At 42.0% G+C, this 23,562-nt stretch overlaps 1 long non-coding RNA gene across 1 annotated transcript in view; it reads right to left on the bottom strand.

The window, feature by feature from the left end:
• The window catches only part of LOC108448742, a 45,687-nt gene that overhangs the window by 1,336 nt on the left and 20,789 nt on the right, over positions 1-23,562 (bottom strand). The window contains exons 6-9 of the long non-coding RNA XR_001864748.1: positions 22,090-22,276; positions 20,146-20,242; positions 17,767-18,122; positions 10,477-10,564 (exon numbers count right to left, since the gene is read on the bottom strand). This is a non-coding gene — a long non-coding RNA (uncharacterized LOC108448742). The remainder of the gene's footprint in view (positions 1-10,476; positions 10,565-17,766; positions 18,123-20,145; positions 20,243-22,089; positions 22,277-23,562) is intronic.

The following is a 23,562-nucleotide window of genomic DNA, read 5'->3' as shown; positions in this document are numbered from 1 at the left end:
ATAAATGGAGCTTAATGAGAAGAATATGATAAAAGAAAGTTCAGGTTGAATATTAAGGTATTCCTAAATCAGGAAATGTCAAAAAACAAGGCAGAAAATACAGCCTCAACCATGGCCCATTTTGAACATTTTACAATCCCATATTTAGTTATATTATTTAATATTGTATATACTAATTCTCTGTGACCTGATATAAAACTTGCAATGATATATCTCCACACTTGCGTGATGTTTTCTTAATCAGAATTATAGATAATACAACACAAAGCATTCTAACTTCACAAAGAAATTGTTTGACACACAATAAGCTCAGACAAATAATTAATCTGACAAATATCAGAGTTTGAGTTATACAGGCTCCAAACATTTATTAACTTGCAGCCAGATTCTGTGAACATTTGTCATTGACTTAAATGGGTCTAAGATTTCACTTCTTGACGAGTGACAGGCCCTGATGGGTATTTAGTCATTTCTGCTATACCAGATTGGCACTGTACTTAATACATTTGCTAATTCTGTCATAGAACTTACTCTCTATAACATTCCCCTGCATCTTCCCTAAAGAAACTCTTGTGAATCTGTCCCTTCAGTAACACATACAGAAAAAACATAGTTTTGAAAAACAGACAGTATGAGTCTTGCCTAATTAGTCACTTGTCCAGCACTGTAATGCATTTAGAAAAGGCTCCAATTGACTGGGAGAATAATTTTTGCTGCTTTAATGCTTGTTGGATATTTTCACAACAATCACTTTTTTTATATGACTTCATGGGGAAAAGAGAGAGACACAACCATGGTACTATCCCTGAAGGTAACAGACACTGAGAGGCTGATCTGAGTAAGGTTGGGAGTGTCACAAATTGTGTTTCTCAGCTGAAAGATTGGAGACAAAACACTGAGGTTGTAGAAAGCTGAACCAACTGCGTAGGAACCAAGCAGAGCTGATCCTTCGTATCACTGTCACGGGGTGAGGTTTGCTGTCACAGACTGAGCTGCCTGGGAATACAGTCCAGACTCAAAACACTGCTGAAAGTAGGAACCTTAATCAGAACCATGAGGACATTTTGTCATATTTCTTGTAGACCACCTCATTTCCACACTTGGAAGAAAAAATAACACTGTTGGTAGATCAAAAGGCACTGCCAACCACTCCCCTCCAAGTGGGCACAGTGATCTCCATGAATGGTAGAGCCAAGGGTGATGCTTCAAAGATAGAAAATGAGGTTGAGCTAGGTCTTGATGTTTTATCAACTTCATTAATGCTTCAGGCTCTCTGCAAACCAAGAACATCCTCAAGTCTTATTTCCCAATGTATCAGGCCTAGTCCAAAAAGAAAATACTTGCCCAGCCCTTGAAAGACTAATTAAAGGAGGGTTGGGAGAAAACAACAAAAAAAGCCTACAAAATTTAAATTGATTAATTGAGTAACATGAAAGGCTGTAAAATTGAAGGCCCCTGTGCTGTGTGTCTTATAATAAAGCTCCCCTGGCACACACTTGCACAGCTGCTACCTTGGTGTGGATGTCTGCAGATGATACAACATTGTCATCTGTCTGGATATCATCCCAATGAACACATTCCTCCTCAAACCAAACCTGTGAGCCTTCCTCTTTTACAGACAGGCAACTGAGGCACAGAGAATACAGCTAAAGACCTCCAAGGCATGAGTTTGCTGGCACCTATTGAAGTCCAGAGCAACGAAGCCTCTAAACGGGGGTCAAACACTGGAGAATTTCATCTAGGAGGCTTTGCCCTCAGTGGTCAGTTCCAATTAATCAGGGTATGGAAAACAGGTCCCCACATATTAAGTGACTATCTAAACACTGGCATCCTGCCTCCTTTCCCTTGTGAACAGACGTGGGTTTGGGCCAAGCCTGCCTGAGTGAAGGCATTGGGTTGTCATCCCCTGTGCTGTCACATCAAAAGCACGTTGATGGGATTGTCTGAGGATCTCCCAGGGCATCAGTGCTGCTGGATAACAAAGGGGGACTGGTGCTTTCTCAGCAATCAGAGCTGAGCTCCCAAAAGCAGCCTCAGCAAAGGGCAGGAGGAAGATCTCTAATACTGCTGGTCCCATAGATGCACTGCAAATGAAGACGTGTATACCCAGGCAGGAGGAACAATGAGAAATGTATGCCAAAGAGATTACTGGGTTTCTCTGTTAGATTAACTCTAGTTTGACAGTGGTTGGGTTTGGGAAATCCTCTATGATTTAAGAATAAGAATTCTTCTCTAAGTGGCCTAAAACTCGCTGCTATATCATCACTTGCTGTTGTCAAATAAATAATCATGCGAAATCAGCTGCAGAGAAAAGTCGGCTGTAGAAGAGAGTTCATGCATGACATATGATATATTTTTTCACAGGGACAGATACATCTTTCTTACAGCCAGCGTGCAGCTTCCTTCACTGCACCTTCCCTCCCATCCAAATCACCTCAAATAAATGTGAGTTCTGCTGTGTTCACAGTAATTCCTTCATTTTTAAACACATAATGGAAATGTATAACTAGTCCTCATAAAAATTTATATCTCAATTCGTCCCTTTAATTTATAACAGGCCCTCCAGGCAGTTATTATTCAAACATTAATAAAATGCCTATGGATCACCAAAAGCATCCATTTTCAGATCTACCTCCCCTCCTATTTGTACATATATAAAGCCAGATTAGAGTTAATGCCACTTCTGTGTCTAACAATTACGCCTTTAATAAGATAGGAACAAATGATATATTATCTTAATCATGTTAGGAATTTGAGTTCTTTCCATGAAACAAAGTTGAATTTTTTATGCCCTTTGTGACAATTGTTACTTAACAGCCTATGTGTTTGGATATTGCAGTTTATGCAAATGTTCATGTTCTATAAATTTTAGATTTATCTCCATTTATCATTGCACATGTTCTAATATGCAGACATTATGGTTTAGCGTCTGACTCTGCACACAGTCTAAAATATGATTAGGATACCTTTCATTTATTTATAACATGGAAAAAAGGGTAGGGGGTGGGGGGGAATAGCTGTTGTAGACGCAAGATCCTCCACTTCCATAAAACCATGTATTGTGCAGAGCTGCCAAAGCCATCTTAGAATTTGGTCTTTCATTTACCAACAGCTGAATTTCAAAGGATTGAGGTTTATAAGGGAGCTCTTCATTCTGTGTTTTAAAATCAGCAAAAGTTCATTGTATATCACACTTTAACAACTCTTACTCAGGAGAGTAATTATGGCTAATATGAGCTCTCCCATAGAGAGACAAGGAGACAACTTGCATACACAACTGTTTTTGGATTGAAGCCATTTAAGAGGATCATTAGGATCATAAAGATTTGTAGGAAAGAAAACGCTGGGATTTTTCATTTTTCTGCTGGGAAATTTAAAGCTTCTTGAATTTGGAGAAGAGAGTAAGAAAAGTAGATCCTAAGCCATAGTTTCATTCTGCAAAAATCACTACGGTTTGACTTCAAAGAAACAATAGCAAATTATGTAATCTGAGAAGATGGACCTTTGCATAGCCATGAAAAAAAAAAAGAACACCCCCAAAAAACTAACTGCAAAACCCCACTCCAATCTGAGGTCTAAAAGACGTTAAATTCACTCAGACTTCATCCATAGGAACTCGCAGTGATGTTTCAAGTGGGTGCTGAGCGAAGGGGGAATTACCAGGAATGGAGCTGGCATTGTGGTTTATTTACACCAACACTGTGAATGGGCAGGAATTCAGCTCTACCACCTTGCCTTCATGATGGAATCTGTGTTGCACCCAGGCTTTAGCTGCTCAGGGAATCTGTCTCCTTTAGAGAGCTCACAGCACTGATCTGGAGGATTTTATTGCTGTGTCTCCCACCCCTGCCAGCGGGAAGTTCCTGTTCACTCACCGAGGTGTCCCTGCGTTTCCTGGACAGTGTAGAAAACACTGATGAAGACCCAGGGAGGGACCAAAACTAAAGTGAACCCCATTAAGACAGGAGCTGCCTTCCTGTGTGTTTCATTATTAATACTGAGTTCAATTACTCTGATTTCTTCTGTTGATGAATTAATAGCACCAGAATCAAGTCCCTGGCTGATACCCATTTGTCTTTGCTTATAAGTGCTAATGTGATCCTGTTCCTTTAAAATCAAACTCCTGCTTCAGTCACTTTACATCTTTGCAACACTAACTGTCTTTTCACTAATTGGTTCTGTGTAAATGAAACAAGCTGAAAAACACTGTGGCACCAATAAATATTAATAAGTTATTGTTTGTTTTCTTTACCTTGCTTATGAATTCATACAAAGACAGTGCTAAGACATTAACTCCAGTCTATTAATTGCCACCTGATAATTGCCACCTGATACTTTTCTCCTGGATAATTAGGTACCCATTAGTTCTAATCAAGTAGTTACTTAATTATTGCAGTAATTAGTCTAATGGACTAGCAAATTGAAGCTTTATCACTTTTGGATACTTAATGTTCCTGACAGAGTACTTCACAAGTGTCAGGGTTCCTGATTCAGCAACCTGCCATGGATGAACCCCCTGCTGCCATCTCCACCCCACCCACGCTGCTCCCCGGACACACACAACACAAGTTGGGTGTGTGAAGCCAGAAGCAGCATAAATTTGAGCCCCTGCTCCTCCTCGTTCCCCTTCCCGCCCCTGCCTATGCCTCACCTCCTGTGCTCTTACTGCTCAGCTCATTCCATGCCAAAAGAACTTTGTTGGGAAATTAAATAACATCTTGGCATGGAGATCACATGCGTTAGGCTGTACAGCAGCGTGAGTCAAAGAAAGGAGCTAATGTTGGCAGGTGTGGGAAGGAAAAAGCAACTGTGAGGGGAGAAATAATAAGGAGTGAATACTCATATACAGCCCTGCTTGGAAAGGGAAAGGGAGAGGAGAAAAGCAGGCTGGTGGTAAATGAAGGCATGGCTCCAGGGTCTGGGACTGGTAATAGGTCTCTGTTTCATCTCCAGATTGGAGGTGCAAATCTAACAGAGATTTTTAGTGAATAAAAAATATGGAAAGTCTTTTTTTTCTGCCCATGGCCTCTGTATCACAGAGTTGGTAGACAAGAGGCCATTTCTCTGACCCATAGTTGTATAGTTAATATCACACTTAATTCTAACTAGACTCTCAATCCCACAGTTCTACAATATTCCACTGAGAAATGCCATCCTCACCCCTGTACTCTGCCCATGTCTTCATCCAAGCATCATCCTTGTGCACTGTGCTTGCTTTTGGATACTGTGTTTGAGATGGATATAGTATGCACAGACATTTAGAAGCATTAAATGTGAATTTATCTCTCCCACTGCTCATCTGATGCAGACTCTCTCCTGTTTCTTCATGTCAGATTTGTATCAGAATTGATCATCAAACCCTTTGGCAAGTGTCATCTGCCCCAGACGCTGCAATGTGTAACATATAAGCATTCATTGTACTGGGAAGGGGAAAAAAGATTGATCCTGACCAGAAATAAAGAGGCTAATTCCATTCAATAAATGCTTGACAACTTGCTAATGATTAAACTACTTCACATATGTGGTAAGATTATGTATTCTGAAATAGATGTATTTATCTCTCTTGATCGGATAGCTCATGTTTCCATTTCTGCTAACAGTGGAGCACAATCTCAGCTATTACCCCGAGAAACAGGCTCTGGACCATGCCCTGGGTGGGTCCTGCAGGAGCCTGCTGGGTTTCCAAACAGCCAGGTACCTGGGTCTGCTTTTTATGGATGGCAAGGTATAGGCTGGTGGCACTGAGGAGAAATTAGTGGTGCTCACCTGGGTTTTGACCTACTATGGAACTGGAACAAGGGCAAGTTGTGGGTCAGATGTCTCTTATGTGTCAAAAGCTGTGTAATTTATAATTTAGGTTACCACACAGAGACCAGAGTCCCCTACTCTACCATTTAATGCACACGCATAGACCAAATTAAACCCCACAACCTAGAATCCTTGCAAAGTATGGAATTTATTTTACTTATTGACCTATCCTCAGTATGCTCATATTATCAGAGCGGACAAGCCAACAGTTTTCAGGGGAAACAAGTAATTTAGTAACTTCATCCCTCCTAATTCTTCTCACTGCATGAAAAGCAGTGTCCTTTTACAGTTGCTTTGCATTCTTACCCAAAATATGACAGACCATGACAGAGAGGTCACTGGCTCCTGAGTTTTCTGCCACAGCTCCACATGTATCCATCACAACCAGCTGGGGATGTTGTTTCTTCTGAAGTTACTCTTGAGGTAACAGTCAATAAAACTTCATGCTGCTACTGGAAAATCCTGCCACAAAACTGCTTAAACACCTGTGTGGGGCCGCTGAGCAATAACAATCCCATGCACTGAAAGCAAAATTAGGCAAAGCATATTTGTCCCATTAAGAAAACATATTGCTTGAAATTACAGTGCCCCAGGATGCCTAGTTCTTGCTCATGGTGCTGGATACAGAGGAGAGGGCTCCCAGCTCTGTTCAGCATGGGACCTGTATTGACCCGATTTCAAGTGTTTGAGAACACTGTCAAAGCAACCTGGCAGAGAAGGTTTTGATGGTGAGAAACAGCAGCATCCTTGTCCATCAATAGCCCTAAGTTGTAACTGATGCTAAAAAATAAGCAGAGCCACCTGAGGAAGGCAGAAAACCGTGGAAAATCAGTGATGCTGGATCCATCTGGGCTCCTGAGTACAGCAGGCACACAAGACCATACGTGTATCCCTCAGCGAGCAGCTGAGAGCTGGGAAACACTGACAGCCTCATCTGATTCCCCAAATTACTTGGATTTCTCTGTCCCACTGGAAACAAACTTGGTGCAGAGCCGCTTCCCCATGAGTGCTCCCCAGTGCATGAGCTGGCACTCGGGGGACAAAGGGGCAGCAGGCTGGGGGGACCATCACAAGGGTCTCACCCAAACTGTGCCAGCTCCAAGACTGAACAGAGACTGTCTGTCTCCAGCACTATTGATCCTGCACAAGCACTAAATTCATTTTAAGAATGCTGAGAGACAGCGAGTAAACTATATGTGACAGATGTTAGTCACATTGCTTAATGTACTACTCGGAGGTGTTCACATGCTCTCGTGATGAGGGTGCAAATAAAATCAAGGCAGAATAGAGTGAAACAGGCTGAGAAAGGATTTTTAGTTTCAGAAAGCAAAAAAAGGGATTTTTTAGCTTGAGGGGGAGTAAATATCTTCATATTTTTCCCTCTGGATCTGACATCATTGATTTTTCCTCTGGATCTGACTTTGAAGCAGACTTTTAGAATTCTTCAGAAATGACACTGCGACCAGCAAATTAGAAGACAAACTGAGAATACCATTTATATTGAAAATAGCAGGAAAAACCGTCCAGTGATTATTGAGAGAGATGCAGAACTCATCAAGGCAAAATGGTTTGGAAATCTTATGAAAGAGAAAAACCCCCCCAAAATAATAAAGCAAGATCTTTTGTACCTTTCCCCACTTCTCTCTGTGCTGTTTCCAGCACTTCAGTTCACAGGCTCAGTTGCAATCAATTTTAGCTTGTAACAATTCAGCAGTTTAAGATCTTCATAACAGTTTAGACCACCGCTGTTCAATGGGCTGCACTGCTTTTGGAAAAGCCTGCGAGTCATGCTGGGGAGGAGTGTAAAGTGCAAAGGGAAGGAAGAATCAGGGAGACAAGCTGCTTCCAATTTGTCTATCCAAAATCTAGGATACTTTTATGGAGTGCAGGTTATTATTGGAAAGATCCTAGTCTTCACCTCTTTGAGGAGCTCTCTGAGTGCTTCCTTTATGTGTTTTGCCATTTTCTTGCTTGGAGCACATGGAACAAATGCCAGCCCATGGGATACAGGGGATAAGGCAAGATGAAAGACAACCATTCAGCTTTCTGCCACTGAATAAAGCAGGGCTGCTTGCCTCTATGGGAAAGTCAGTAGCAAAGTACCTACAGGGTGACCACTAAGTGGTTCCTCATGAGAACCTCTGGCAAACACCAAATGCAAAACACCTTTCACAAAGGTAATAGGGATTTTACTTAAGAGAGGCCCCCTGAAATATTAGTGAGGGGTAGCTGTCATGGTCAGTCTGGCCCTTGCTCCCATCTCCTGACGGCCAGGAGCAGTCACATCCTGGGAAGTGTTTGGCACCCAAGCAATTCAGTGGCAAAATGACACTCAAAAAGCAGTGGCTGCAAGCAGAATCTGAGGAAAGCAGAGTGATTAATTACTTTGGAAGGACACCCCAAGCCATAATGTCATCCAAGCCATAATTTCATCCTCCTGGCCATAACCAGGCAGAGAGGTGGGAGCAGCAGCATGAGCAGCAAGGATACAAACAGCACGGGCATCCTAATCTGAACCAGCCCCCCAGAAACAGTCTGGGGCTGCTGGATGGCCTCTCACTTGTCCTCTTGGAGCAGCAAGTTCCCTGCTTTCCTGCTCACCCTGCTCTCATCATTTACATCATTCTAGCAGAGCATTGAGATGGTCTGAGGGCACCAGTAAAGACAGAGGACTGATCACTCTGAAATTTGGCTGTGTGGGTGGTCAAACTCCTGGGTTTGGGGACTTTTGCTTTTTGTTGTGTTTTGGAGGATTTTACAGGTTATTCTCAGCTGCCTCTCAGACAGGGCCATGATGAAACCCAACATCTTGCAGAGACATAAAATGGAAAACAGGCAACTCATCAGAAAAGTAGCAGCTGTTTTACACCATCACTAAACAAAATCATCATACACTAAAAACTAGATTTAGCAGTTTCAAAGAGCTACTAACACAAAATTAGCTGGAGACAACAGCGTGGTTTTGTAACTGACAGTGCTTCACTCCAACGCCCTAATTCATGCAAAAACAACTTAGGAAACATTAAATGGCTGGTGCTTTTGGAAAGGGGAAGAGCATCCACTTTCAGTGGCTGCTTAGGAAAAACATACAGATTTATTACATCATCTTTTTTCCTTTTACAAATTTTAAATAAGAATTGTGTCAAAACTGCCACCTCTTAAATAACAACGATGCTATAGTCCTCCTGACAGAGGGAGATACCAGCTTTTATTGGCAAGTCATTTGTATTTATGGCAGGCTGAAAGCCAGTAAAGAGGTTGTGCAGAACTTTAACAGTGAATGAGATGGAATAAGAAGGCCTTGAGCACTTTGGATCATCAAATACTTCAATAACTGGATATGGCTGTTCATACAACCATAAATTCATACACATAGAGAGGATATAAAGACACAATTGGCACATGAATGGACTTTTTTTGCCTTCTGGAAGCTCATATGTGTGTGTGTGATCTGTGCTAGATACAGGTGCAACAAAAGCTTTCCTTCAGCCCAGCTGTGTTTCCCATTGAGGATAAAAATTTCCCTGTGTCGTAGAAATATCCTGCCCATAACCAGCACATTTTATGAGAGCCAGAAATCTGCCTGGCAAGAGCTGATCACTCTCTGCTACCAAAGGATATGTGTCTTGGCTGGAGGTCTGTCATCTTTTAACAGTGAAGGGGTGAGTCCTGATTGCTTGGGACTAGATTTAATTTGTCCATACAATTACTAAGATAAGAACTTGGTGTATTTTCCCATGAAGTAGCTGCCCTACTCTCGCTGAGGTCCTTCTATATCTCCCATACTGTCAAGTCCCTTCATCTGTGTGATCTGACCCTGCCTGTCTTAGGGGATTCTCCCATCAAGTCCCATCAAAATCCTGCCTGAGGGAAGAATTCAGGGCTGGATATAGAGTGAAAAAGGAATAAAGTTTTAGCCGAGGTCTGGCTATTTGTTCTGTGCAGACAAGTTGTGGCCCTGAAGAAGTCTTTTGTTTCCTAAAAAATTGTGAGGGTGGGAGTATAAAAAATGCCCTGTACTTCAAGGGTATTTTTATTTAGATCCTACTCTTCAAAAGACTGTGTATAGCAGTAAGAGTCTAGTTGCAATCTAAAGTTTGAAAAGTTGCAGACTCTTGCAGACAGTCTGATGGATCTAAATTTTTCAGCTAAACAACATCTATGCTCTTGACCTGAGACCTAGATTTCACATTTCAGGAATTAAATGAGCATCATTTTCTAAAAGACATTAGACCAAGGCTGGGCTATCCAAAGGATGGCTTCACGATTTAGATGAAGACGTTGTCATGTCAAGGAGACTTAAAACCTGACATATCTTTTTTCTGTTGAAAAGCCAGACCCAGTTTGTTATACCACATTGTAGCTTCTTATGTGCAGGAGACAATGGAAAAGTGGAGGTTGTTCTGGACTTAACGCTTCTTACAGGATTGTCTGCAGTAACAGGGCATAGAGCTCAGTGCCCCAGACAATATGGCCTTGCCTTATATTACTCTGTTCCAAATTTATCCAAACACTGTGCCAAAAATGTGCCAAAATATAAAGGGAATATTTGTGACCTCTGCCAAACTGTGAATCTTCTGTGTCTGAGATACCTCATGCTTTGATTAGACTGAAGGAGCTGAGCCTGAAGAAAGGGGAGTGGGATAGGAAAGGAAAGCTATTCCTTACATGATGCTGCAGAGTTCAGGTGTGCGTCTGAGTGCTCATCCTCCATCCACGCAGAAATCCTGTTTTTCTCAGGAAGGTGTTCAACCTGCTTTTAAAAAAAACCCAAAAATAAAAAAAGATTAAAACAAAAGTAAATTGTGATGTGGACAAGCAAAGGAGATGTTTCTCCCTTGAAATTGCTGTATTCAACCTCAAGGAATTGGACCCCTCACTTTTCCTTGGCTGCAAACAGAAAAACTCAGCTTGTGGCTCACAGGTATGTCCCAAAATGTGATCTTCTGGGATCTGGGCAGCCCCTACAGCCACCCAGATATGCCACTGCTGCAGCCCTGGGGAGGTGGAGAGAGAGTCTCCTGGCAAGCAAGGCACAGAGCCAGAGGAGAGATTGACTGATCTTGTTTCAGATCAGATGGATGGCTCTAAGTGACCTGTAAAGACACTCCCTGAGCCCTGAGCCACAGCATTAAGAGCCAAGACACCACTAGCACGTCTGAAGTAGTTATTAGTGACTGAAGTAGCACTTGTCAACTGTGACTTCAGTTTCAAGTAGTAGTTTAACAGCATCAACTAGGAGAAAGGTTATATCTCAGTGCATGCGGTGTGCTTCTGACACTTAAAGGAAATAATTGGTAGACTTAGAGCAGGGGCAGATGCCAGTGGTAGAACAGGGGAGGAGGTTGGGTACTCGAAACAAAACTTCAACAATATCGTGTGATACAAGAGCCAGGGATCCATCCTAAGCCCTGGCATATAAAGTATGAGGAAGCTGTAACCCAACCTGTGGAAGGACCTCTCTTCTCCCCACGTGAGCTGGGTTGCTGTGATTTCTAAAGACTCATCTACAGCTGCAGTTTGTAGCCCTGTCCTAACAAGAGGAAAAAAAAATGTTGCCCCTTGAAGTTGTTGGCCAGCCTTTTGGAAAGGACATGTAATGCAATCTCCAGCTGATTTTTGGCTTCAGGACAGACCAAGAGAGAAAACGTGTGTGTGTATTCCTGGATACTGTGGAGAAGGCAGGAAATCATCTGGAATGAAATGCAGAGTCTCATTTTACCTGTACTTGGGCTGTGTGATGCTCAAATAGAGGAATTAGCATGCAAATCCAGCAGTCCCCTAGCTGTCACCACCTTCCAATTAGCTGCATTTGATTTTGGTGGGCGCTGAAGGATTGTGTCAGCAGGTGAGGTGGGATGTCTGAAGGGTGCTCTGGCTGCCACGGGCAGGAGAGTGCTGTGTGTGTGCATGTTTTTCCCCTGTGCTGATAGCTGGAATGATGCTGGCCTGCCAAAATAAAAGCACTGCTGTCACTCACTGGCCAGAGGAACTGATTCTGGTCTTGGTGACCCTACATTTCTGCAAATATTAATGTAATAACTACAGAATCATAGAATATCCTTAGTGGGAAGGGATCCAAAAGGATCGTCCAAGTCCAACTCCTATTTGATCCACCAGTTATCAAGGTCAAAGCATGGGTGTCTCAAACATAGTTTGGAACAGTCTTTCTGATTCTTGTACCATTCTGCTCCCCTACTGCCATCTCATAACCATTTTCTAATTTATATTATTGATTACCGGCATTGCACGAGGCATCTCACAGTCCTCCTCGCTGAGGTTAGGGAGCTGCTGTGCTTGGTGCTGTAAAAATATAAAATAGTGCTCTTATCCCAGGAAATGTTGAAACAAAACCAGGGGAGGAGGAACTGGCAAAAGGAGAACATAGCAGGAGAACATGCACCAGCATAAAATGCAGCTGCATCCAGGGAAGAGAAGAGCTTTGCAGATTTACTTCTCGCTGTCATAGGGAAACAGTGTGTCTGTTCTAGCCAGCTTGCCTGGGAGGGTGGAAAGGATTCTGGCTCCTTGGATGCCCCTCTGACCTTCTCCTGACTGTGACCAGCAGTGTTTCATCAGACCAAGCTAAAGAGTGAGGCAGAAGAGTGTCTTCAAAGTAAAGAATAGCTTGCACTTGTTGAAACAGAAGAACTCTCATGGAGAAATATCTTCCTTTACAAGAAGGAAGCCAAAACAGCAACACATTGGTCACACTGATAAGCTGGAGAAATTACATTTACAGAGTAATTTGGAAAAATGTACATGTGATTCAATTTGTCCAGAAAAATAAAGAATGTTTCCACAGATAAAATCCAAGTAATTCTAAACCTCTGTAAGAGTTTCAGTTGTGTGGAGCACCAGAAAATTCATCATCTTTTCTGTTTCTTGAAACTAAAACTCAGAAAGATATAGATATTCTTTAGGTAATAAATTAGAGGGAGGTGAGCCAGTTGAAAAAATTCCTTATGTTTGAAGCCTTAGTAACAAATATGAGCTCCAGGTCATGATAGAAAAAAAAAAGAGAGATGCAGAGGGGCAAGATGTTGTGAGGAAGAAGCTGGAAATTCATGGTCAGCTTAAGATGACAGCTCACCGTAAGTGAGTAAAAGTCAAAGGCACTGCATGAAATGTCAGTTTTGGACAAGAAGAAACAAGTCCAGAGTAGACTTTTTGATGTGATGCTTGAGCTTGGATATGCAGATAAGTTTGCCAAGAGAAAGGTATGGGATCAGAATGGAAGAGAATAAGGATTTATATTTGTGAAGCTAACATGAAATTGGAGGGTGGGGAGATGATGAAGAGCCTGCAGTCCACCAGAGCAGCATCGATAAAAGACTGAGACCTGGGTGCTCAGAAGAACAGATTTCAAAAAGTAAGCAATAATGCCAAAAATTGCTAATGGTCAAGAGGCTGCGGCTGGCAAATTGCTGTCAAGTTTTGCCTGAGAAATACAGAAAGGGTTTGTTGAGAGCAATTTCAGTGGGATGTACATAGAAGGTGGAGAAATCACTTTGAATAATCCTAGATAGGAAAGGGGGCAGGGTTTCCAGAGAGGCAAACAGACGCAGAGAGAAATGCTTTCAAATGGAATAGAGCATTGTATTAATGAGAGCTGGAGAACACAGAAGAGTGAAAGGTTCAGTAGCATGAGAAATGGAATGAGAGCAGAAACTAAAGATCAAGAGATGAAATTAAACTTCTGGGTTATAAGGGTAAGAAAAGAAGAAAAATGTTTGTGACTGATGGCAAAGGGAGAAAGAAGCAAAAAACAACCTGATTCATCTTTCTCTTTAGAAAAATAAGTGAGAGCCAGAACACTACTGTAAACAAAGAGGAAAAGGGGAAAGTTGAGGCAGAAGTAAAAAATGCCTTTGGAAGAAAATATGAGAGATGAGGACCAGGGTATGGAAGAGAAGAAAAGAGAGGGCATCACCAGGAGAGAGGAGGCAGATAACTCAGATGTGGAGGAGAAAGTGGAGTGGACCTGATAACTGTATCAGTGGAGGGCCAGGATGGGACAAACCTGAGGAAAGGCAGAACAATAGATTCCAGATCCAGCTTGACCTGCAAAAAGATCATTGAATTTCTTCTAAAAGCAAGGAACAATGGGAGAGGGCTTTAAGTTACTGTTAATAACAACATAGTATTTAATTGTAACAAGAACACCGATGCTACTCTGAGCTATACACATCTGTTTCTGTTGGATTGGATTATCTTAAAAGAGAACATGCTAAAAAAGCTTAAAAGAGCCCCCCTGCCACCTTTGGCACCTACCCCAAATCAGGCCTGCACATCCACCCCGTGTCTCACTGAGACTGAGAGCTTCTGTCCTTGAAATGTTAAACTCATTATCTGGTAGGTGTGGACAGTCTTGTGTATCACAGAGCCAGGAAGAAATTCGACATCAGCATGTCACAGGGAGGGGGGAAAAAACCCAACTCCTGAGAAATGTTGAGAGCACATATATTTTTGGCAGAGGATACCAGCCAGACATGTCAGCTGATAGCATCCATAGAGCTGGAAGACGGAAAATGAACTGCAGTACAACAAACAGAGATTTCACAACTGAAAGCAGCACACTGACATTTATATTAGCTCCATTTGACATGACCTGATGGCGTGGCTGAGGCAGGGGCTGCCCCCCCAGCCACCATCCACCCATTCCGGTCCAGTCTTCCAGCCCCCCTGCCCTGCACCTTCCTCACTCTCCGGGAAAAAAAGGACATCAAACCCATCCTGGTGCTCCTTGCTGTGGAAAGGTTGGCTCCTGGGCCAAATGCTCAGCGAATGGGTGGAGGCAGTGCTTTTACCTTGTTCTGATTGAGACCTTGTGGCAGACTATGGCCACCAATGCAAGTCAGGAGGGCTTGACAAGCTCCATCTAGAAAGGAAACGTGGTGGGGTCAGCAGAGGTTCCCCTCCTCCAGGCTACTCTGCACTGACCAGAGTGACTCCTTTGACCTTGGTGGAGTTACCTTGATTTACCTGAAGGAAATAGCAGAGCCCAGCCCGATAAATTCCGTCTGGTTTATGGCTTTGCGTATGAGAGAAAGGGAAGTTCGGACCTGCAGTCCCCAGGGCTACTTTGGGGGCTGACTGTCAAGGTGTGTTTTTTATTGTGTGTACTGCTTGTCTGATGATAGGAACTAAATTGAGAAGAGGCTCATTTCTCACAGGCCACTGAGCAACCAGAATGTGCTAACTGTCATACGTAGGAAGCACTCAGGTGTCGGGATTGTCAAGAGAGAAAGTGCAGTGCTTTTTATTAACTGCAAGAGCAATCAGCTCTGTCTGGGTCTGCTCAGTCTTGTGGAAACACATAGTTCACACTGGGCAATGCTCAGAGGCTTAACACAGGTATCAACACGGTGCCTCCGGTAATAACTTCACATCAGAGCTGTTGCATTACAGAATGTTGCATAGTCACAACTGTACTTGTGGTGCTTGGTAGTCTGATCCCTTGAAGGCATTTGCTAAGCCTGAATAGGCTGAAAATTGCACAACTCAATTGCATATTTAAAATGGATTTTGTCTTGCCCTCTAAGGTCTTGCACAGTGCATGCAAAGGCTGCGTGCACCCCTCTGCCTGGCGTGGTGCCCTGCTCAGAGGCTGCCTGTGCTGCTTCATCCTCAGGTCTGAGCAAATGCAGCTGCTTCCAAGGCTTTGGAACAGAGAATACAGCTAGGCAGAGTGGGGCATGGCAGAGGGACTCTGAAAAGAAAGAGGATGATGAATGTTCAAGGTCAGATCTGAAGAGGCTTTGAGCAACCTGGTCTAGTTGGAGAAGTCCCTCTGCTCACTGTCTGTCTGCTCATGGACTAGATGACCTTAAGTGTCCCTTCCAACCCAAAGTATTCCATGATTCTGTGAAGATGATTTCAAGACACTCGTAGTCTTTTTTTCCTCAAATTAAGTTCAGGTCCACTCAGTCCTTCCCTGGAGGATGTGAAAATATCCTCAGATTTCAAGGGGAATTCAATCTGATCTTGATTTGAATTTGGTTAACTTGATTTGAATTAAAATTGGGTTAGATTCAAACACAATTAAAAAACAAAAAAATCAAATTACGCTTTTGAGAAGTGTTTCTAACAGCAGCATCAGTGCCATTTAATGGTGGCAGAAGTGTCAGATGTGGTCCGGGTTTCATTTGCATCCCGACACTGTGTCACTGCTGGACTCTGTGAAAGGAGCTCAGGCACTTTCTCTTCACAGCTGGGACGTCTCCAAACATGACCCAAAGCCACAAACACAACCAGATCCCTGCAGCATGCATAGGAAAGAGGTCAAATATCCCTCACATCCCTAATTTGCTTCCACACTGCCTAGAGCTTATCAGAAACAGTATAAAAGGTTCAATCTCTGACAAGGAGTCCCTACATCCATAAGAGCTGCTACATCTCAGGAAGCACCAGAAGTGGGGAAAATCTCTAACCTGTTGCCTCAGCTGGGAGTTGTCTGCCTGAAGTGATGGGTCTATTATATTTCCCTAGCATAAAATCAGCTCACAATTAAATATATATGTGTGGGCAAAGTTCCAATCTGTTTACTTCCCCACTCTACCCAGGGAGAGCCCTGAGAACAGCATTGAAACAAGGGGCCAGCTGGGCCAACAGAAATGTTCACGTCTGGCTGCAGTGCAGCACTTAGCTGCAAACACAGAAAACAGCCCACTACATCAGAGAGAGAAAAATGAAATACACGAGGCACACTGCCACTGCAGTGCTTGAGCAGCTCCCTTTTCACATGGTCGGGGGTGCTCAGCGTCCCTCCCTGCTCCCCCAGTGTGCAGTGCTGCCTTGTGGTGCTCAGGGAGATGCCTGGCCCCAGAGCCATGCATGCAATCCCCTGGGTTATGGGGTGGGCTGCATGTTGTGAGGACAAGCAAAGTGACACATCCTGTCACCAGAGCAGGGTCGGTCAGCTGTACAGCAGTCTGTGCCCTTAGCAGGTGCTTCAATGTCAAAGGTATTAAAGCTGGTTATTTTCAGCACTGTGCCAAGTGCTGCGCAGGCTTGTTCCTCCCCTACCCCCATTCTAATTAAATTTATAGGGAGCAGCTATGAGCTGGGCTAAGAGTGGAGCTGTCAAGTTAGGAGGGAAGTACCAGCACTGCAAAACCCTCCAGCTGGAAAGACAGAGTTTCTGATGGTTGCTGTATTTTCTGGAAATTATCTCTCCAGTCTCATCTCTCATGTATTTCCCCATATATCTCATCTCTCTGTCTCTCACATACCCAGGTGCATGCACACACGCAGAGGCACGTGCCCACTCTCTGAGTTATGTGCTACAGTGCCTGGATTTGGTGGATTACCCCTGTCTTTACAGGAATATATACAATATAGCTGAGGCCTCTATCCTTCTGCCAGCTACATCAGCGTAAGGCAGGCTGTTCCAGCAGTGAAAATGCCTCATTTAACCCTAGATACAGGCAATTCTGATTTTCAGTGGAGCTGGTAACAACAGGTTTGCAGCTCTCAACTCGTGGTCTTGTGACCGTGTGGTGCAAAGTTGTCCCAGAGTTTGCGCCTCATCCACCACCATAAGACTTGTTAGAAGAGTGCTATGGGCATGTCCTGGAAAAACTGGGACAATCTTGGTCGCTGTTCCAAGATTGATTTCTCCAGCAAGGCAAAAAACGGAGGTCTTCACATGGTTTACAGTGAACATTTCCTACAACTTTCAGCTTTACATAAGACCATCCCTGCAGAGACCATCAGCTCTCTGATTCTGCCTGAGTAGTGCCTCCAGAGACAACAGCACCTTAGGGGATGGGGCAGCCCCAGGACCTAAAGGATGCTCTTTTTCTCCTCTTCAATTGTTCTTTGGGGGTTCCCCTGACCTAGACTGGGAGAGGTGATAAGATTGCAGCCAGCAGCAAAATGGCAGCGTGCCAAAAAAATATATTTTCTACAGCCCTTCCGAGGGTCATGGTACTTCAAACTACAGTGTGTTCTTACCTGCACACACGTGGAGTGCATTGGCTGGTCTGTGTGGCACAGCAGAATGTTCATCCAGTTCACTTCCCTTTGGCCACATAGAAGAACAACAATTCCAATAAAGCTATCTCATCCAGAGGTTGCTCACAAAATCACCAGGGAAGGCGGCTTGGTGGAGGGTTTCAATGTGTTGTTGTACACATTGCAGTTGGCTTTGAAGCAACTTAAACATCAGAGGATGATGTGATTCTGATTTCTACATCTCCTGGATGAGATGTTGCATTGCAAAGCCCAAATCTGATCCCCAGAGATTTTCAGAAGAAAAACTCCCTCAACAATTCTACCAGCACTGCAATTCCTAAGACAGTTTTCCAAAACTGAAAAAAATCAGACAAAGATGAGGTGAATGATATATAAGGGACTGAAGGATAAAAAATTCTTTTTGGTAGAGCAGGGAACCTGAAAGAGGTGCTGAGTGTCCACAAAGAATGGGAGGGAAGACAGAGTTCTTTCAAAGTCAGGCATTAGGTTTTCCCTGTTACTATTTGCTGGTTTGTCAAGGAAAAAAAGAACAAGCTAAAGTAAACAATCCAAAACTTCATGGCTGATAATGTTAGAAAATCTTTCTTTAGGTGCTGGTCATGGGTGACACAGAGAATCAGGTGCATGTGATGCCTTGGTACCATCTTTAAGTAAAATCTAAAGAGTGGGGATTGGGTGCAATTTAGGTCTCCTCATGAATGACTTAAGTTTTAAGATGTTTTGAGATATAACCTGAAAAACTTGTCATCCCTTTCTGTCCCACAGAGGATAACTAACGCTGTAAAATGCAGCAGGGATGTGCACCCCTTTCTGATGTCAGGCCCATTTTAAGGTCAAGCATTGAAATTCTCTGCTGGTGTCAGCTGAGCTTTTGTATCTCTTCCTAGAATTTTACTCACCAAGGACTCTTAAGACCATGCACATTCATTAGTTTAAAAGAAGATGTAATTACCCATCCATGTTCCATTTCCTCCTAACCTTGCTCATGTAAGTAGGTGGCAATGAGTGCATTTGCTAGCTGGTGATTGCCAAATTAGTTGATTGATAAACCTTCATGAGCATAACTTTTAGGGAAAAAAAGTGAAGTATTAACTTTAATGAGTTGATCTTTTACTTCAACATGATGTAATTTTTATTAACTTAACTTGAGCCAATTTATTAGGGTGGGAAGGGAGAAAGGGAGAGAGCTTGTATTCCTTTGAACTCATACTGCAACAGAGGCAAACAAATGGGAAAATTTCTTAATGTACTTATATTTTAAAATCCACATTAATTATAAATCCACTTATTCTTTGTAAAGGCAGGGTCTGCAGCCTGGTTGGGGGAGGGAATGGGGGTCATGTATAAATTGTCTCCCAAGGACCCCACTGAAATTTCCATAGCATTCGCCATATGACACTGATGTGTGAAAATTGACATGAAGATTTGAAAATTGGGACCGAGGGAGACCAAGCATAAAATAACTTCAATTTTGCGCTCTCTCTGTCTCTCAGAGGAATAGTGCAGTGGACTGACCAACACAACACAAACAAGTGAAGGGGAGAGAAAAAAATATTCAGGGAGAAGGATAGTAGTTATTAAAGAGAAAACACACTCCTCACTCACAGAGAGAAAGGATGATCAATGGACTTAGTCACAGAGAAATTCAAGCAGAAAATTGCTGCTGTTTTTTATCTGAGAGGCAGAAAGTTTAACCAAACCAGAATTCTCTCAACTCACACCCAAGGCAAACAGTGAAGAAAACCACTTTGTTTTGAAACAGCGGGAAAACTGTGTAAGAGTAAATTTTTGTTTGTGATTTTACAAATGTTATGATGCCAAATAAACTGTAAGGTAGAGTCCTCTCCTCCAGAAAAGAGCTACGTTTTATTCTCTATCTATCCTTTCCTTCTTTTTGTGATCTGAATGTGGGTTTTCAGAACTAAGTTTTGGTATTTTGGAGCCTCCTGCTAACACTTGTCTACGCCAAACCCAGCTTTAGGACCTGTTCCTTATGCCTCCCAATAAATTAATCATTTTGCAAAGGCAGAAGGTACCAAAACATCACTGGCCTATGGAAATAAAAGTTCCTCCCATGAATTATAACTGCTGTTCAGGAAATAGATACCCATAATTTTCTTAGCACTGACTAGGTATTCAATAGCTCACATCTTTGGGTTATTGGTCAAAAGGTTAACAGGTTAGAAATTCACTTTGGACTCTCAGCAGGACCATCCAGCTCTGCTGTGTTGCACTGCAGACAGATACCTTCCCTATCTGCAAGACCATGGGGTTTTTGCAAAACTAGATTTGTCATTAACTTAGTCTTAAAATTCCACATCTGATCTGCTCTGCTTTATAGAGACACTCAACACTCACCATCATCACGAGCATTGGAGGAGAGTCCTGTTGCTACTGCTGCTATTTCTCTTTTGGGTCACAAGTTGTTTGCTGGTCCCTGTTATCCCAAAGACACCTGCAAGACAATGGAAATGCAATTCTGTATATTTCTGCATCGTATATGGATAGAGATAGAGATGAGACAGGCATGTAGACCATGGTTTTAGCTTTAAAACTACCCATTCTCTAGTTGCAGCAAGTCCTGAGGTCATTCTCAGGCTGAGAGGATGCACTGTGCAGTCCTGAACACTCAGCCGTCTCCCCTCAGCCTATTTTTCTCAGGATTACTGACTTTATTTTATTTAGCTTTGTGGCACATAAGGTTCCTTGTGCTTGCTGATATGATGATCTACAAGAGCGGTGTTCACATGCTATGGATCTCATTTATTACGAAGTGAAGTATATAATAATGAAAAATAGCTACAGCTATTCCTTCCCTCTCCAGGGTATCTCAGCACCCTTATGGATGACCGCACACACAGTCAGCTCCATAGAAACAAATGGAGGGGAAATGGCAGCGCACAGCTCCAAGCTGGAGGACTGAGTGCCTTTGGTCTGGAGCACGCTTGATCCATAGCTCCTGTTGAAGGCACATTACAGACGGTGCTGAAAAAAATATTTTTTTTGCAACAGCATGCCTAGATGTGGAGCAGATTGGCCTTGTAGGAACTGGGGAGCGGGCAGAGAGGAGAATTCTCTATTACAGCAGCCTGTAGGAAGCATTTGTCAATAAACACCTTGAGGATTTTCTATAGAGTCCAAAGCAAAATGCCCCACGATTCACGGTCCAACACAAGAGCTGCCCATCATTGACTCTTAATGCTCTGCTGAGCATGAAAACAACAGCACGGAAACAATATGAAAAGGCCTTGCAGGTAATTTCACAGGGTAACAAGAAATGCCAGGCTTATTGTAATTACTGGCACTGGCGACAACGGAGTTAGTTTAATTTAAATGCTGGGACCTTTAGGGCAGCTTCTGTGCTTCACACACTGCCTGGATTTTATAAATTTTGTGCTTTGACTCATCTGATGTACTTACATAAAATTAGATAATTTGAGTTGCACTCAAAGTGTGCTTTTGAACTTCTTTCCTCAACTAGGAAAGCTAGGATGTTACATTTACATTAAAAAAAAAAAAAGAAATTGGAAACTTACTTGATGATCACCTGATTCCAGCATCTGAGGCTTTAAAGAAAATAATGAGAAGACTACAAGAATTCACAATACTAGAACAATAACAAGGATGATGATATTAATAAGGGTTTATTATCATGTAAACAGAAAATAGAATGCAAGGCAGTATCTAATCTACAGCATCTAATGATTTCATTACTTTCTTTTACAGCCTGTTGCAATACACTGGCCATAAGGCAGTATTGCCTTGAACTGTAGTTCTGTAATGTGTCTGTCTTTTATTTAAGTACTTACATCTCTTTGTACTGTGCCTGAATATGGCAAGGTTGATGCCATCTCCCTTTTAATGGACTCATATCATTAAGTTACTTCCAATTTACAAAACTGTGTGGTCAGAATATGGCTCAGTACTTCTATTAGCACTTTTAAATCACTCGGGAAATCATTCTAACAATTATTTCTTCACTCTAATAATAAAACTAATAATGTGTATGTTTCCTAGGTTTTTCTTCAAATATGCTTTAAAGGGCTTGAATTTCTGAACTTTAGAACTCTCAGTTTGTATGACGTCTTTGGTAAAAGCCCACTCATTCCAATACAAAGGTGATTTAAAAAAGATTTTCTGTACTTATTTATGTATAATCACAGTGCAGATTGCATCAAATGCTTTAGAATGTGCGTATAAAACACTCCTGGCTGGTTTCACGCACTTGGGAGATAGTCATCTCCCTGTGAAGTTCAAGATGAAATATTCAAATAAGAAGAAAATAAAAAGGATAACACCCACCTTAAAAAGGTCTTCAGAAACCTGCTGGGCAGAGTTTGAGGAGGAAAGATAGGAATGATACACTGCCATTTTTGAGAAGCGATGGAAGAATCACCTCAATTACTACCATGGAGAAACGTTTTCAAGGTAACTTTTAACTCCAGAGCAATAGTAGCAAATACTTTTCAAGCTGTCCCGAAGATTTTAACTAGAAAAGCAATATTCACAGAAGCAAAAAAGACAGTTATAGGCCATTGGGTGCAGTGTAATTGGCACTCAGCCCCAGCCACAGAGGTTGGAAGCTCTCTCTGAGTTTGACACAGGGCATATATTGAACTTGGAGGCAGTTTAGTGAAAGCTCATTTTCTTGGACTATATAGTTCTGTCAAAATGCAAGTGCTTCACAAATGGCTTCAGAAATCAAGATGGAAGAATAAAGTTCCCACAATTATGAAATGTCCACTTTTAACAGTTCGGAAGTAGAGTTTGAGGTTTGTGTCTAGTTTTTATATATGTGCATTTAAAATAGTTTAATATCTATATATGTAAAACCCCCACAGTTTTAGATATACCGATACATAGTTTGATATATATGTTTATATTTTTAGATATATATATATATATAGATATATGTGTGTGTGTGTGTGTGTGTGTGTGTGCAAATATGTGTATGTATTTATAAATATCTTTTCCTTTTTTGGAATTTTTGGAATTAGAACTTTCCCTTATTGGAATATTTCACTTATTGTAAAATTATTTTAAAAGCTGAAAAGCAAAATAAAACACTGTTTGTAAAAAGGATAATCTAAAAGTTCAAATATTTCAGAAGGGAAAGGAGATTAACCTCAAATTATTTTTGTAAGTGCTGATCTGCAATGGATTAATCAGACTTTTCTAATTGGAAGTAGAAAGTGAAGGAAGAAACTATCTGGCTAATCTTAAGGTAGATGCCATGAGTAAAATCAACTAAGTGTAGAGAAGAAACAGCCCTTCTTGTAGGCATCACATTTTTTTTTACAGACAAGGCTTCTTAAGGACATTCTTGATATCTTAATACCTCAATCTTGTTCAGTGTCATTTCTGAATGAGACCATTGTTGAGGCAACAGTGAGTTGCATAGCTCCATCAACCTTCTTTAATTTGCTTGGAGATTATGGGAAAACCTCTATAAATCAGTTTTATGACCTCATGAAAAACTTACAGTTGTATGGCATCACTTGCATGAATTATGAGATAGCCACAAAAAGGACCAAAGATGTCAAGGACACCAAAGTGAAGCTTTATGTACCCTGGGACATGGCAGCACATGTCACAAATCTACACTTGGTAGAAATACCAAAGGCAGACATGGAAGCTAAAATTCTCTGTTTCCTAAGCATGAAACAGGACTTGGAAAGGCTGGGAAAGAATTGTTAAAATAATCTTGATGAGAGTCATTAGTCTGAAGATGTAACAATTTAATTCTTCATTAGCATTAAAAAAAAAAACCAACCC

Source organism: Corvus brachyrhynchos, unplaced genomic scaffold, assembly GCF_000691975.1.
Source record: "Corvus brachyrhynchos isolate BGI_N302 unplaced genomic scaffold, ASM69197v1 scaffold97, whole genome shotgun sequence".
Classification (NCBI taxonomy): domain Eukaryota; kingdom Metazoa; phylum Chordata; class Aves; order Passeriformes; family Corvidae; genus Corvus; species Corvus brachyrhynchos.
The sequence above is the reverse complement of the archived record's forward strand: the minus strand, read 5'-3'. Positions and strand labels throughout refer to the sequence as shown.